The sequence below is a fragment of the Carettochelys insculpta genome, chromosome 1 (genome assembly GCF_033958435.1).
Source record: "Carettochelys insculpta isolate YL-2023 chromosome 1, ASM3395843v1, whole genome shotgun sequence".
Lineage (NCBI taxonomy): Eukaryota > Metazoa > Chordata > Testudines > Carettochelyidae > Carettochelys > Carettochelys insculpta.
In genome coordinates this window covers 112,893,818-112,910,906 of record NC_134137.1, presented here as the reverse complement: position 1 = coordinate 112,910,906, position 17,089 = coordinate 112,893,818, and the positions used below count along the sequence as shown (strand labels likewise).

At 42.4% G+C, this 17,089-nt stretch overlaps 1 long non-coding RNA gene across 4 annotated transcripts in view; it reads right to left on the bottom strand.

Annotated features, from left to right (window-relative positions):
• LOC142011057 (uncharacterized) overlaps positions 1-17,089 on the bottom strand; it is a 146,331-nt gene that overhangs the window by 65,314 nt on the left and 63,928 nt on the right. For 3 of the 4 annotated variants that reach the window (XR_012644953.1, XR_012644955.1, XR_012644949.1), the window contains exon 4: positions 7,689-8,464. This is a non-coding gene — a long non-coding RNA (uncharacterized LOC142011057). Of the gene's footprint in view, positions 1-6,655; positions 8,465-17,089 lie in introns of those variants that run through there. The other variant, XR_012644951.1, reaches the window with a different exon arrangement.

Genomic DNA, 17,089 nt, shown 5'->3' with positions numbered 1-17,089 from the left:
TCATTGCACCTGATTTTTTGATCCTGGGACAATTCTTTCAGAAGAGTGGGGGCTGTGTGGGTGGACTTTTTTAAAAGAGCAGATCACTCTTTTGATCCACTTTTTTGTGTGTGGACACACTTTTTCTAAAGAAGTTATTTCAGAAAAGATCTTCCAGAAGGGCTTCTTTTGAAAGATTTCTGCAGTGTAGGGCTGTGTCTACACCAGCCCCCTTCTCCGAAAAGAGCATGGAAATGACACTGACAGGGTAATATCGATGAGGCACTGCCATGAATATGCAGCCCCTCATTAGCATAATGGTGGCAGTGCGAATTTTGAAGATGCTAACTTTGAAGTGCTGACAGGCAGTCTAGATGCAGGCTCTTCGAAATATCCCAACTTCAAAATTCCCCCACTCCCAATTCATTTTAGATATATATATATTGGCATTAAAAAGGTTCAGAAAAGAGTAACTAAAATGATTAGGGGTTTAGAATGGCTCCCATATGGAGGGAACCTGGGCACTAGCCAGTGGAAGTAATGAGGATACTGGGCTAGATGGACTGTTGATCTCATCCAGTATGACTGTTATAATGTTCTTCTGATGTTTGGCTTGGTGCATCATTTTTACACATAGGGAAGGAAGGTGCACACTGGCAACATTAGTTTACAGAGAAGAGACAGAAGATATGCCTGGAAACAGTCAGTGTGGAAGTGATCCTGTAGCAATTAGGGCAACAAATCTGGAAAATAAACTTAAGAAAAACCCTTTTGTGTTCCTGGCCAGGGCTTCAGAATGTTGAATGAGAGTCTTTGACAACTCTGACTCAGGTATTGCACACAGAGGCATGTTTACAGGAAGGAAGAGGGGTGTCACACAACGGTTTTGTTGACAATTGTTACCATGTTGACATATCAACCTCTCCCGTCAGAGAGGTTATTGAAACAAAGCAGAAAATAACAGCATTAGCTGTTTAAGTTTTATATGTATCTATATTTGCTGTGTTTTTCACATTCACTCTTCTACAAACCATAATTCATGTCTCCCCCCAACCCCATTCCTATCCACATAATAAGATTGTTGACCTAACAACTCCAGTCTCTATTCACACAGATAGTCTTCTCAAAGTAAGCAAAAATGAAGAATTTATTCTACCCAAGGTCTTACAAATAGTGCTGTCCAGGAAACAGTTTTCCTATCCGGTGAGATTTTGAGATTTTATTTTCTTCTTATCCCCACTGGAGTTGAACTAGTAGAAATATCAGGCATTTTTTATTAGTAGATCTTTTTAAAGTCTGTGAGAAAACAAGGCAGCAAAAAGGAGAGTGAAGCATAATAAACCAATGCTAATTGTAGGTTCGTATCACATGAAATGTTTTGGTTTTTTAAGTTTTCACTCTCTGAAGTAAAATTTATATAGACGAATGAGACAAATGGAACATGCTGGGGGAGGTGCAAGGGAGCCAGGTAACAGATACCACAGGGTACCAGTACAAAAAGTAAGGATTACAAAAGAGGCACTTGTTACTAATTCCTGCCACATACCTATCATAAATTGATTCGATTTTTTGGGTAGTTTGGCAGAAGTAAGCTGAGAACATATCCCGACCTTATCTGGAAGTTAGGATCAATATATGCTGAAATTATATTTAGTATCTCTGCATACGGCTGAATGAAACTGCACAGCTCTGAAAACACACACCAGATGTAAAGGCCAAATTTATACTTATCACACCAGCACTTCACAAAATACTTTCAGACCAGGCTGTAAAAATCCCAACACTTTATTAATGGCATTTGCAAATTGTGACCTCATAGGCCGCCTCATTCACCAACACTTTCATCAGCGAGGTAATGACAAACTAGGAATTAGGAGTTTCTGTGCTTCCAGTTCCACTCTCATTACTTTAGAGTATGCTGGCCCTCCTGTTTATGTCAAAGAATTCTTTCCAAATGAGTTAATTAAAAAAGTGAAGCTTATTTTTTTTCAAATTTCAAAGCTTTAAAATTGTGATCAGTGCTGTAGTCATGAAACAGTTATTGACTATTTCATCCATTTCATCAGAAAACCAAAAAAGCTCTATTTCCAAGCATTTCCCAATATTTTATCATGGAGTGGAAATATCAAGACTGTAATGAAATAGCTCTTAGGCAAAAAAACATTGTGGATAATGATGTATAAGTGAGCACATAAAGCAGATTTTTCTTTTATATTTGTGAGTAAAGTGAGTTCATGTCTCCCCTTCCCAGGCCCCCAAATGTAAAAGGTTTTCAGAATTTTGATATTCCATACCTCCATGGTTATCTATAGTAGTGATAAGGATACTTTCAAAAAGGTTTTAAAAATGTTGGCTTTACAATTATTACAGTCATAGAATATGAGTCTATGTGTTACTCTAGAAGACTAAGTTGATTTCTGTTACACAGTTCTAGACAGGAAATTGAATAGCTAGAATCAATGTATCAGAAATCAACTTACCTGACTGTCTTCACTAAGGAAGGCTGATGGGAGCATTTCTCCTGTCAACCTACCATACTCTTTGCGATACCAAGGAGTACCGCGGTTGATTGCTGACCAGAGACAAATTGATTTTGCATGTCTTTACCAGACACATGAAATTGAAATCAAACTCCAGAAGATTGACCATGACCAGGTTGATCTTCCATGTAGTATAGACAAGCTGTTAGAGATATAGAAGATTAGGTTTGGAAATGACCTCAAGAGGTCATTTAGTCCAACCTCCCACTCAAAGAAGGAATAGTATGTTGGTCATGTTGGAATACGAGTCAGTTCTACTGGTATAATTATTATTTATTTACATTGCCATAGCTCCTGAAAGCAGAAGATTCATTGTGCTGCATGATGTATGAACATTGGTAGGTGCTGCAAATATGGGCAAAAATATTAAAAAAGAGCATATGACCATCCTTCTTAACTAAATATCTCTAACTTGACACAAGAGGCCTGATGACATCATAATAGCAGAAAGTGCATAAATGATTCACCAATGCAGGGGTCTGATACATTACTGAGAAACTAATTTGAGATAAAAGGTTATATTTTCTAGACTAAATTTCTAGACTTAGACATTTCTGACTTCTAAGACTAAGACTTTTTATGTCTAATTAAATTGACAGAAAAAGTCATAGTCTGTATATAACAGTCAAGGAGGCTGGCAAAAGAGAATATTCAGAACATTATAATTCAGTTAGATTACAGTGAAACAAAGACCATCGTAGCTGATTCATTACTGGGAATCCCAGTGGTATTTTAGAGAATAAAAGACCTATAAAACAGTTTTTAAAGGGAGAATAGTGTTTTAAAATTGAAATGTATATATTTAAGGCAATATTTAGAGAAGCTGTATGTACCACTTAAAACACTATTTTATATCTATTTCTGAGGTCCCTGATTCTATATTTTGTTGGCAACACAGCCTATTTTGCCACACAGAAGCTGTGCATTCAGAATAGAGTCCTAAATGGAACTGATATATTTAATTTTCAGTTTTAAACTGTTGTGAGTTGGGGAATTAAAAGCAAAATCCTCTCCTGGCTTAAAACCACCATAATTCCATTACTGTAACATGATTTATTTTACTACAAGACAGATCTAAAAGCTAAGCAATGATTTCTGAAATGCCAATATTATGAACATTTTCATTAAATGTTTTCTGTAATTATTTATTAAACTGAAAGAAGAAAAATACATTAGACACACTTTTATGCCTTCAAGCTAATCTAATTCCAATTAAGAATAAGCATTTAGAAAGCATTTATGAAATGTTTTAATATCTACAGCTACTTTATGAGCAGTTGATTGTACAATATAAATTTCACTAAGATGGTTCTGATAGAATTATAACATTCTCTAAATGCCCTAGAGTTAGCTTGAGGCAAAACCTTTCGCTTTTTCATCTAAATGTAGTTCTCCATTTCCTATCTATGACCCTGAAGAACCATGTGCTGAAATGTATTTGGTTCTAGTATTTCAGTTGTTTGGTCCCAGGTATTGGACTATGACTTACATTGTTAGAAAAGGTAAGTTAGGATTACCTTGTACAAACTTCCAAAAAAGAGGATACTCCCGAGAGGGAAATATTTGTGTCAGTATCTACCGACTCACATTGTGTTAGTGTGTTACAGATAGAATTTGTACAACATGAGTAGGTAGATACTGATAGAGATACACTCACTTTCGGGCGTCCTCTTTTTTGAAAGTTCAAATATGATAAAGCTAAGAGCAGCCTTGTGTGGGGAAGATTCAACAGCATTCTTTATTTTAAATGATTGACTACATTAAGAGGCTAGAATGGAGCTTTATAGCTGTCAATGCTCAAAGTTAGCAAAAGTGGAACAGGTATTAAAAAAGCAAAAACAGATTTAGTGCAATGATACAAAAACCTGGCCAAAGAGAGAAAAAAAAGTGCTTTCTACCCTCCTTCTATTACATAAGACACTGTGTGGGAAAATAAGCTGCTTCATTTATTGTGGAATTAAGGGCCCTCTAGCTATTCTTTCAGAAACAGTCAGCATAACCAGAGCATTGGGTAAGAAGAAAAACACTATTGAATAGGATGCCTTTTCCTAAAATGGTAAAACAGGGAAGAAGAGTGGTAAGTATGATGACAAAGCACATTTGGACTTAGTGCCAGTCACTTTTTTTAAGTATTACTGTTCCTGGGAAAGTAATCACAAACACCTGCATTAAAAATGCATGTCAACGTTTGCCTTAAAAAGTTAAGTTATTTAGAGTTAACTCTGATTTTCTGTCTTTATCTCTTTGTCCTGTGCTGTATTGCCCAAGTTTTATAATGCTGGATTCCTTCAGCAATAATGGGCATATATTAATATTACATATGTAGTTAATAATTATAGTTTAATTTGTAATTCTGCTATTTTCTACTATATTTTTCCATGAATTTTTTTAACCACTTCAACATAGTTAGCTTACAACATTTGAAATGAGCAATTGTATCAGACCCATTACAAAACTAACAATGCATATCACAATGCGCAGTTTGAAACATATCAGAGCTGCTGGGGACAAAGTATTCTCCATCAAACGGATCCAGTTCTGGACCTAACTTTCTGAATAAGATAATTCAGTTTCTGGCCATCTTTAGGAAATGCTACTACATCTTTCTCTTAAAAAACCAAAAACATAAAACCTTTTCACCTTAGGTATGTGCAACGCGAGCTGAAACCCCTACCAAATCCCAACGCTATGTCAACACTGGCATATAATACATATTCACAACTTGTGAAGACTTTGGCCGTGTCTGTAATAGACTTTAAAGTCAATCAGCTACAGCAATTGCGTAGTAGAAATTGACTTAACTATGATCAACTTACCTGTCCATCCTAAGTGAGGGAGGTTGACTGGAGAACCTTTCCTTTTGACCTCCCTTAGTCCACACAAGATTGATGAGTACTGGTGTCGACTGTCTATCCCAATAGTTTGATTTTGTGAGCCTCCACTAGGCGCATTAAATGGACCCTAGAAGATTGACCCTGGCTGGGTTTATTTAAAGGGTAGTGTACCTGTACCCTTATTTATACTAGCTCTCATCTGAGCTAGTATGTTAAAAATAAGAGCGTTGTCGTGGTTGTATGTGCTAGCCTCCCCAGCTACATAACCGTGAGGATCAGGAACTTCTGTACTCAGAGCAGTTCACCTATGCTATATTACTGTTTTGAGTACACTAGCTTAATGCAACCTAGCATGAATATGTCTGTGTGAGCTTGGAATCAAACACCTAACCCTTCCTCAGTCATAGCGACAGCTGTTCTGAGACATATAAGCTGTGTCTGTGCTTCCATTCCTCTTTCAAAAGAGGCATGCAAATGAGGGAAATTAAAAATGTAAATGAGGCGCAGATATACACATCTGGCTTCTAGTTTGCATGTTGTCCTTTCAGAAGAGCTTCTTTCGGAAGACATAAAGCAGCACAGATTCGGCTCTTTTGAAAATAAATTCCATCTTTGAAAGAACACTTCTTCCTGAAACAAAACAGGAAGAAGGGTTCTTTTGAAGATGTGGTTTACTTTGGAAAGAGCCCCAGCTACATTGCTTTTTCTCTTTTGAAAGAAGCTCTTCCGAAAGGAGAATGTACAAATGAAACACCAGATATGTAAATCTGCACCTCATTTGCATTTTCAATTTCCCTCATTTGCATGCCTCTTTTGAAAGAGGAATGCAAGTGTAGACACAGCCATAGAGATCATGAGCTTTCCTGTTCTAGGTGCTGAATTCCCTTAAATGCTGATGGGTTTTAATCAAAGGCAGAACGTTTGACAACTAGTGGGATTGAAACCTAAACGGTTTGTGTAAACAAGTCAGAGGGTGAGCCATCATCAAAGCCAGCACTGGGTCCTGGTCCTCTTCTCTATCCACTACACAAACTGCCTCCTGTTTTAACATTCTTAATTGCCATCATGCTCCAAAACATGCTGAGGGCTGTATCATATATTTACGTATTTGGCTCATTTCACATACTTTACTATGTACAGAAATCTATTACAGTACATCATATGCATTTAATTTTCATACTATGTAAATGGTTTACTCTTTATTTTTATAAAATTAGTAGGCAAATATAAAACATAATATCCACAAATACATAGTCCTACATCTGAACTAGATGAAATTGTTCAGATCAGTTGATTACTCACCAAAAGCTGTAGTCTCAAAACCATTTGTGGATTTGAATCCATTTGTTTCAGCTTGGAGAGTTATTTTTTTCTGCCAGGCCAGAAAACAATGTGTGTGTGTGGGGGGGAGGGGGTATGTGGGTGTGTGTAGGTACCTTTATGATCTTTACCCCAGGGGTGAAGGCCATTGAATGCCCACTCTGGAATAGGTAATTGGACTCAGATTGGCTATTGGTAAAACCTTTAGTTTGTGCTTTTGTTTAGTTTCCTGGAAATTCGTCTGTTTTCATGAAAATTAAAAGTATGACAATTTGTAACAACTGAAAGCAAAGGACCAACAGGTGGTGGGGATGGTTGAGGGGTGCCAGGTACTTTTGGGAGGCACAAAGGAGAATAGAGCAGGTCAAACAGGACCTCTGGACCTGTTGCTGCAATGATTGGTTGATTTAGGCTACTGGAGTCTGAATCCACGCCAATCTTACTCAACCACTATAGGAAGAATATGAATAGGACTGTTTTAATGTGCTAAAGGGCAGAAGGGGCATGTCCAGCATGCAAAATGGACAGAAACTATCACCCAGGTCCCTGCCAGTCTTCCCTCCTCCCCCTGATATGCAGCTGCAGCCACGAACCAGCAATTACCATCCTGTTCCCTGGTGTCCTCTGCCCTCCAGTGTGGACTCAGAAAGAGGAAATTGAAAGAAATACATTAATCTCATTAAACATTGCCCAGGTGGTGGGGGTGTGCTGTGCCCTCCACAACCCTGTAGAGGCCAGGAACAGGACCCTCCTCATGGGGAGGCTGGCTGAGGATGGCCCCAAGTAGCACTGGCCCCCTGCAGCCCTGACCACCATGATGAGCCCTGAATTCAGGAGGCCTTCCAGGAGGGTTTTACTCATGAGTCCAGGTGGCCCTCCCTCAGGCAACTCCCCAGGCTCCTCCAGCCTACTGACCCACCCTGTCCCCACCATGACCCTTCCCATCTATCTACCCCACCCACTACCTCACCAATAATGAGGGACATGGGGGTTCTGAAAAAATTAAAAAAGAAGGTTGTCAAAAAAACCCAATGTTTAACAACAACAAAAAAAATCTGAACTATTTACAGAAGGAACCATATACATTAGTAGGGCCGGGGACAGAGGGTGGAGGGCCTTAGTCTTCGATGGGGATGAGGGGCCAAGACACATGAAGGCTGTGGGATCCCCTTCCACGACAGGCATGGGGTCCTCAGTGGGGCTGGGACAGGCCTGGGAGCATGGGATGGTAGGGTCACGGGACAAGGGCAGTGGGCTTGGGCTTGGTGGGGGACAGAAACACTGTGGGAGCACAGGAAGCTGGCTCAGTGGGGCCCACTGCACACAGAAACCAGTGGCTGAGGCCCCATAAAGCAGCAGATGGGAGGTCAGGTGGGAACACGGCAGCAGGGTCAGTGGGAGAGGCAGGGGGGACAGTGGCTGGGGGAGCAGCTGGGGTAGCAGCTGGGGGACCGGTGAGGATGGGAGGCTGGGCAGGCTGCCCCATGAGGGCCCTACAGATGGACCACAGGATCCCCGTCAGCTTGACTCAGGCCTCCCACCACCAGGCCAGGTAAGTCTTGTCCAGCTGCAGGTGGTTCAGGAGGTGGAGGGTGGCTTTGTAGGTGATGGCCTTGTCATACCGGGAGCGCCGCCATGCCTGCTGTTTTCAGGCCCAGCTGGGCGCTGGTGGTGGGTGTGTTCCAGCCTTCTCTGTGGCCACTGCACCTGGATTAAATAGCTCAAGACTGGGGATGGGGCTGGACAGCCCTGGCATGGTGCTGGGGTTCTCCCAGCCCTCGGATGGTGCAGCTGTAAGGATGGAAGGGGAGAGAACAAGACAGATAATCAGTCACTTGGCCCAGCCCCAAGGGCCATGCGTCCCACCCCCTGTGGACAGTGACTCTCACCCTTGGGCAGGGGGCTGGGGATGTTACAGGAGCGGTGGCATGAGTGCCCTGCATAGCGGGCCCTGCTGTACATGGACCCTGCAATGCGATGAAGGAGGGGCTCACCATTTCAGGCCCTCCACTTCCCCTGGGGAATGGGCTAGTGGGCAAGCATGGGTGTCCAGTCACAGTTCAGATGTCTGATGGATGCTCATCTACTATACCATAGTGGTGTTGTAAGAATGGAAGGAGAGATAGCCAATTAACAAAGAGCCTTTCAGCCTCATTTTTGCTGACCTCTAAACACTGTTCACATAACTCCCGGCTACAGTTGTAGAACTCGAGAGGTACCACTCCAGTTTGCCATTCTACTAATCTAAACAAATAAACTGTAACTAAATCCATTTAATGGTGTCTTTAATCAATGATAAATCCCATTTCAAAATTTCAAACAAGATTTCTTTTCCCATATCCCTGTCTGATATTTTTGATGCATCCGACGTCCGAGGCTTCAGCGTGATCACAGAGCATGTCAAACTAAAGCTTCCAACAGCAAATGATACTGAATTTTTTCACAGCTACTCTTGGTAAGCTTCGGGGAAAGCCTTTTTTAAAGTAAGTGGCAGTGTCAGAGAGTCTGGTTTTGGTCTATTTTAATCACCACTATCACTTGTCACTTATCTCAGTTGAATGTTATCTGGTTCCAATAGGTCAGCTAATTACACTGATTATTAGCCTTTAAGAGTAAAGAGACTATGATAATGACTGCCACCATTGGTGTGTGCCACCTAATCAAAATGAGTCTATGTCAGAACATGAAACCTTTGACCTCCCTATGGTTTATTTTTAATCACTTTTTTTTTCACTTATAAGAAGAGAAGGCAGATGGCATGGACTGGATTATTAAAAATAATGTATAATATAACATTGATTTTCTTAAGATGAAATAAAGGAAGCAATAATTTTCAGGACAATGTGTGAATCACTGTAGCTTTTGGGAGCAGCTGACAATCTTAATAGTCATTAAAAATGCAGAAGGATGCAGATATGTTAAACATAAAGAAATTCTGCCTTATCTGCATGGGATATAATCCTCCATTGAAGTGAAGTCATGCAATTTGCAAAAGGAAGGACAGTACAGAGGATAGAGCACTGAATTGGGATTTTGGAGACCAGAGTACAATTACTGGCTCAGTCACAAATTTCTTCATGTGATCTTGATCATGTCACTTAATTGGTCCCATTTGTGCTTGAGTTTCAGGCACGTAAGATCAACATAACATTTCCCTACTTTCAGGGTTATTGTACAGAAAAAATATATATATACAATAATAAATGCCATATACATATCTGAACAGGTAGCTACTAATTTGAATTAGGAGTGGTGCAAAATCTTGCGTAGACAGAACTTTCATGGCATGAGGTATATTGAAGCCTAATCTGTTAGGATGCTGGATCAGCATCACTGAGGTAATCAGGAAAGTGGTGTGAGACCATGGTTCCATCTGTTCTTTTGCATGTTGAGGTGGTTTCCTAGTGGATATATGGAACAGAGGAAGTGCAGTGGTCCCACATGCTTGTACTGGGAAGCGAAGATGCCAGTAACTGTCTTCCTCTCTGGCCACTGCACAAAAGCCACTCTAGCTCTTCATCTTAGTAAGATCAAAGCTGCTATCTTCAGAAGCTTTAGACAAATACTTATGTGCATAAGTTGAGGAGAAAGATCATTGCACTGCAGTCTCAGTGTGTGAAGATGCTTTTCTGAAGCTGAAATTTAAATTCTCATAGTTAATATATCTTTCACTTGAGATGAGGGCTACTCTAGGCCACCTTTCAGGCTAAGGCTCAGGAATCTGAAACCAGAGGCTATGGCTCCATTGCTGACAGTTGTATGGATTATCCATTTTAGGACATCCTGAGGTGTTGAACCAGGGGCAGATTTGTGGAATATGGGACAGGTCTCTGGAATTATGAACCAAGATTGGAGTCTTGATGATCAAATTTCAGAAATCAGAAATTGAGGCTTAATCTGTCATTAACATATTTATTTCTTCTTTTTTTCTCCTCAGTGTAAATATTTCAGTGGTTCCTGGTCTGTGAGGCATTTTTAGAATCTGGAATTTTGTATTGTGTTACACTGCTCAAAGAGAACTGGTAATAGTGTGAGGAGTACATGGGACAAGTACTTTCTCTATAGTTGTAGGAAAATTCATTTTATGTTGTGGTAGATCTATGGGACTGTCAAATGTGCAATTCCCTTTCTGTAGGGATATACCTTCCTGAAATGCATCCTTTCTCATGATGACTTACGGCTTCCAGGAGACAGCTCAAGACTATTATTTTCCATCACATATGAAATGATTGCAACCCAACTTATGTTTAAAAGCCAAATGAGGAGGGTTCATGGAACTGCAAATATTATGAATCTGCTTGTATTGGTCATCATTTGGAAAGGAGTCTACGGTCATTCTTATCCTAGGCTGAATTTGCAAAGGGCTTGCAATAAATCCAATGGCAACTCTTTGTTCATCTGCAGTACAGTGAGTTTTGAATGCTAGATCTTATCCACTCAAAAAGTCCAAGGAAGTTTCTAGACATAAGTGGTCAAAACCCTAGTGGTATGGGCAAAACTGGAAAAATGAAAGAAGGAAAATAGAAGACAATAGCCAGCTACATCCATTCGCACTTCTGCCATTATCTAGCAATCAAAGAACCAGTTGATGGCACTCACTGATACCTTCACACATAAGAACCCTGCTCATTTCCACTTATCCTGCCCATAAGTGAGATAAGGTGGGTGAGGTAATATCTTTTACTGAACCAGCTTCTTTTGGTGAAAGAGACAAGTTTTTGGGCTACACAGAGCTCTACATCAGTCCTTTACGCTTTTCATAGTTTAACATGTGTACATGCTAAAGACTAACTACACCTCAAATTTAAGTTGACAAAGCTCTGACTCTCAGGTGTGTGGGGACGGGGGTGAAAAATCCACACCACAGAGCATATGGCAACCTAATCCTCGTGCAGATGTGGCTGGGTCAGTGGAAAAATGTTTCTCTCCTTTTTGCTACAGTCATTGTGGGTAGCAGAGTTTCTATAGTGATCAGATCTATTTAAATCATACCAGCCAGGACTTTTTCAAGCCAGGACTTAAAAACCTCTAGGGATGGACATTCCACCACATTTCTAGGTAACACATTCCAGTGCTTCACCACTTTCCTGGTGAAATAGTTTTTCCTAATATCCAACCTTCACCTCTCCCTCTTTAGACCATTGCTCCTTGTTCTGCCATCTGTCACTACTGAGAACAGCCTCTCTGCATCCTCTTTAGCGCCTCCCTTCAGGAAGTTGAAGTCTGCAATCAAATTGCCCCTCAGTCTTCTCTTTTGCAAAGTAAATATGCCCAAATCCCTCATGTGTTCCACATGGGATGGAAGAATCTCAAGCATTGTTACAGGCTGGAGACAACTGGTTAAGTAGTGCTTCAGCCCTCTTATCATATTTGTTGCCCTCTGCTGTACACTTTCCAATGCACCTACATTCTCTCTATATTGGGGGCCCCGAAACTGGATGCAATACTCCAGATGTGGCCTCACCAGTGCTAAGTAGAGGGGAATAATATCGTCTCTTGATCTCCTAATGCACCCCAATATGTCATTAGCCTTCTTGGCTTCAAGGGCACACTGTTGACTCACATCCAGCCTCTCATCCATCCACTTGCAATCCCCAGGTCCTTTTCTGCTGTACTGCTACTTAGCCAGTTGGTTCCCAGCCAGTAACACTGTTCAGGATTCTTCCATCCCACGTGCAGAACTCTGCACTTGTCCTTGTTGAAACATATCACATTTCTTCTGGCCCAATCCTTCAATTCATCTCAGTTACTCTGAACCCTATCCCTACCCTCCAGCATATGTACCTGTCCCCTTAACTTAGTGTCATCTGAAAATATGCTGAGGGTACAATCCATCCCTCATCCAGGTCATTAATAAAGATGTTGGACAACACTGGCCCCAGAACTGATCCTTGGGGCACTCCACCTGAAACCAACCACCAACCAGACCTTGAGTCACTGATCACTACTCATTGGATCCTACCATCTAGTCAGCAGTCTATTTACCTTATAGTCCATTTATCTAATCCATGTTTCCTTAACTTATAGGAAGTATATTGTGGAAAAACTGTATCAAAAGCTTAGCTAAAGTCAAGGTATAGCATTTCCATTAAATTCTCCATGTCCACAGAGCCAGTTACCTCATCATAGAAGCTAATCAGATTGGTCAGGCATGACTTGCTCTTGGTGAATCCATGTTGACTACTCTTGATCACTTTCTCTTCTTCTAAGTGCTGAAAAATGCAATCCTTGAGGATTCCTTTCATTAATTTTCTGGGTACTGAGGTAAGGTTGACTGGTCTATAGTTCCCTAGATTGTCCAATAGTATGTGGGGAGGGAATGGAGGGTCAAGAGGGAAATATGGGAGAGCACAAACCAACTCTAATGTGATGTGAGAATTGAAGACCTTGATATTTCTGGATAGGGAATGCCAAGGGTGGCATAGGGAGGGAGAGATTTGAGAACCCTGATATTAAGGAAGGGGGCAAGGGGTAGGGTGAACCTGTTATGGAGTAGGGGGGTGAGAGACTAGGGGAACAATAGTATGAGGGAGGGGACATGAGACATACAGAACAGCTGGGGGTGGGAAAGCAAAGGGACAGAGAGAGAAACTCTGCTATGGAGGGGCAAAAATGCAGGGAATGCTGGAACAGGTGCAATAGATGATGAGTCTGGTCACAGAATAAGACAACACAATGGACTCCATTTCAGCTGAAGTGGTAACAGCCTCTGTTCTGAAAATATAGCCCAGCATCTAGGGGACAAGAAGCCAGGCAGATGTTGTGTTGAACACATAGCAACTACACTCACTGAGTTCTCTACAGTCACCATGGACAGTCTCTGTTGTACAATGACCAAAACAGGAAATTATACTAATTTAGTTTAAAACCCAGCACAGGCTGCATGAGTTTCTTTCAGGTACACAGAACATATATTTTGTGGTGTGGGAAGGGAAATTGGAGGACCTGCTATGGGGGAAGATGATTGGGGGCAAGGAGGAAGTGGGATAATGGGGATGCACACAGCCTCGGGCATGAAGCGGAGAACATAAAATGGAGGGCACACAGAGATCCTAGCAAGGAAGAGATTAGAGTGAAATTGCCAGCAGCCCCTGGAATAGGAATGTGAATTCTTCCAAACGAAGCCACAGCACAGAGTGTCGTGGAGACACCCACGCTCGAAGCACTGGTATCAACTAGACGTGGTCATCACTAGGCGTAATAATCTCAAAAACGTTTTCTGACACGCAGCTATCATAGTGCTGACTGTGATACAGATCACTCACTAGTTTGCTCCAAGCTCAAGCTGAGACCCAAGAAGCTGTACCACTCTAAACCTGCTGGAAGGCCCCACATTGATGCTAGAAAGACGGCAAACTCGGAGAAAGCTGAAAAGTTCAGAGAGACCCTCCAGAAAAATCTGCGCAGCAGCCCTGGGGGCGCCGATGTGACATCCAAATGGCAACATCTGAGGGATACAGTTTACAACACGGCCTTGTCAGTGTTTGGAAGAAGAGCTAGAAACACGAACGACTGGTTCGAAGCTAACTCCGATGAGATGATTCCAGGCATTGAAAAGAAGCGCGCTGCACTCCTAGAGTACAAACGCTCACTGAGCCAGAGTACCCAGCAAGCACTTAGAGCGGCCAGAAGAACAGTACAGCAGACAGCCAGGCACTGTGCCAACAACCACTGGCTCAGCTATGCAGCAGCATCCAGACCTGTGCTGACTTTGGTAATCTCAGAGGAATGTACGAGGGTATGAAGAAGGCATTAGGACCCACCCAGAACAAGATGGCACCTCTGAAATCCAAATCTGGTGAAGTCTTCACTGACAAAGCCAAACAGATGGAGCGCTGGGTCGAGCACTACTCCAAGCTGTACTCATGTGAGAATGTTATGATTGACACAGCCCTTGATGTTGTCGAGCTCCTACCAGTAATGGACCAACTGGATCAAGAACTGACTGTGGATGAACTGAAGAGAGCCATCGACAGCATTGCAGCAGGAAAGGCCCCTGGCCAGGATGGTATACCACCAGAGGTAATCAAATGTGCCGCAGACACACTCCTGGAACCCCTACATGCGCTACTGTGCCTGTGCTGGAAAGAGGGTGAGGTTCCACAGGATATGTGCGACGCTAACATTGTAACGTTGTATAAGAACAAAGGAGACAGAAGTGACTGCAACAACTACCGTGGAATCTCCCTCCTAATCGTCTCTGGTAAACTGTTCACTTGCATCATCCTTGGCAGACTCCAGAAGATTGCTGAGAGGGTGTACCCCAAATCGCAGTGCGTATTCTGTGCAGAGAGGTCTACCGTTGACATGGTCTTCTCTCTAAGGCAGCTGCAGGAGAAGTGCAGGGAGCAGAGGAAGCCACTCTACATAGCCTTCATTGACCTGACCAAGGCCTTTGACTTGGTCAGCAGGGATGGTCTATTCAAACTGCTCCACAACATAGGCTGTCCTCCACAGTTACTCAAGATGATCCAGTCGTTCCACGAAGACATGAGAGGAACCATCCAATATGACAACACATTATCGGATGTTTTCAGAATTAGGAGTGGCGTCCAACCACGATGTGTTCTTGCTCCGACATTGTTCGGGATCTTCTTCACACTCCTCCTGAAGCATGCCTTTGGATCTTCAACAGAGGGCATCTTGCTGCACACCAGATCTGATGGGAAACTGACCTTGCAAGGCTGAAAGCTAAGTCTAAGGTGCGGGAAGTCCTCATCAGAGACATGCTGTTCGCAGACGATGCTGCTGTAGTGTCTCACACAGAAGACCAGCTGAATCAGTTCTCCAAAGCATGCCAGGACTTTGGGCTTACCATCAGCCTAAAGAAGACAAACGTACACGGTCAGGATGTTGCTGAATCCCCATCGATCAGCATTGACAACTATACGTTAGAGGTCATCCATGAGTTCGTGTACCTCAGGTCCACCATCATTGACACCCTGTCGTTGGACACTGAGCTAAATAGGAGGATCGGAAAAGTGGCCACAACTCTGTCCAGACTCAGCAAGAGACTGTGGAATAACAACAAACTGTACACTCACACCAAAATGCAAGTCTACAGAGCCTGCATGCTCAGCACCCTCTTTTATGGCAGCGAGACTTGGACCCTGTCTACCTGCCAGGAAAAGAGGCTGAACGTCTTCCACTTGTGCTGCCTCAGGCGCATCCTTGGAATATCATGGAAGGACAGAGTGACCAACACCACCATCCTCGAGCAAGCTGGGATCCCAACCATGCACATCCTCCTCAGGCAGCGTCAGCTCCGCTGGCTTGGCCATGTCCACAGGATGAATGATGGAAGGATTCCAAAAGACATCCTGTATGGTGAGCTAACCTCTGGCGAAAGACCTCCCGGACGCCCCCAGTTGTGCTACAAAGATGTCTGCAAGAGAGACCTCAGAGAGGTAGACATCGAGCTGGACAACTGGGAAGAACTAGCAGACGACCACAGCAGATGGAGGCAGGGGTTAAACAAGGGCCTTCAGAAGGGCGAGATGAGAATCAGACAGCTAGCAGAGGAGAAGCGAGCACACAGAAAGCACACTAAGGACTTGCCAGACACCCACCACATCTGCAAGAGATGCAGCAAGGACTGTCACTCTCGTGTGGGTCTTCATAGTCACAGTAGACACTGTAAATGAAGTCCTCAATTGAAACTATAAAGGGCGCGATCCATAGTCTATGCAGAATGAAGGATGCCTAGTACCCTGGAATAGAGGAGAGTGGGAAGGTTGCGAACAGGAATCTTCTGGCAAAGGCCCCCAATGTCTGCAGAAGCTTAGCCTACAGAGCTACAAAATGTATGGCTGTCTAGTTTATTGTTTATTATTGCAGAAAGCATGCATGCAACAAGGCTGGACCTGTAAGAGGTGTAAAAGAAGGCCCACTTGCATACAACAGTAACTCACCCTGCACTGTTACCATACCCTGTAGCCACTTTCACCACAGGAATATAAAAACCTCACTTTCTACTGAGTGTAGAGACTGTATTTAGCAAATGAACCATGCTTATTTATAGGAAGGGCTTTGGGGCAGAATTATGGGCACAATAAAGATAAGGAAGTGGGTATGTTTCTCACATGCTCCTTCATCTTCAATACATGATCAATGACTCCTGGTCCATGATCTTGTTACCTCCTCTGTGGTGCTTGATTCCTGAAATCTGATCCATGAGGCAAGACTTCTGTTTCAGTAAGAGCTGATCCCTGGCCCTAGGGAACCTGAAAGGACACTCTACACTTACTATAGATTCTTATCTGAAGATAGGAAATGAACATATTTGATGTTTCGATCAATATGTGAAGGTTATTTATGTATCTAAGAAAATTAACACTCTTCTCTGTTTAAGATACTTCTAAACAGGAAGTGGAAATCTGATTAATTTTCTACTTACCCTAAAATTACACAGACTTA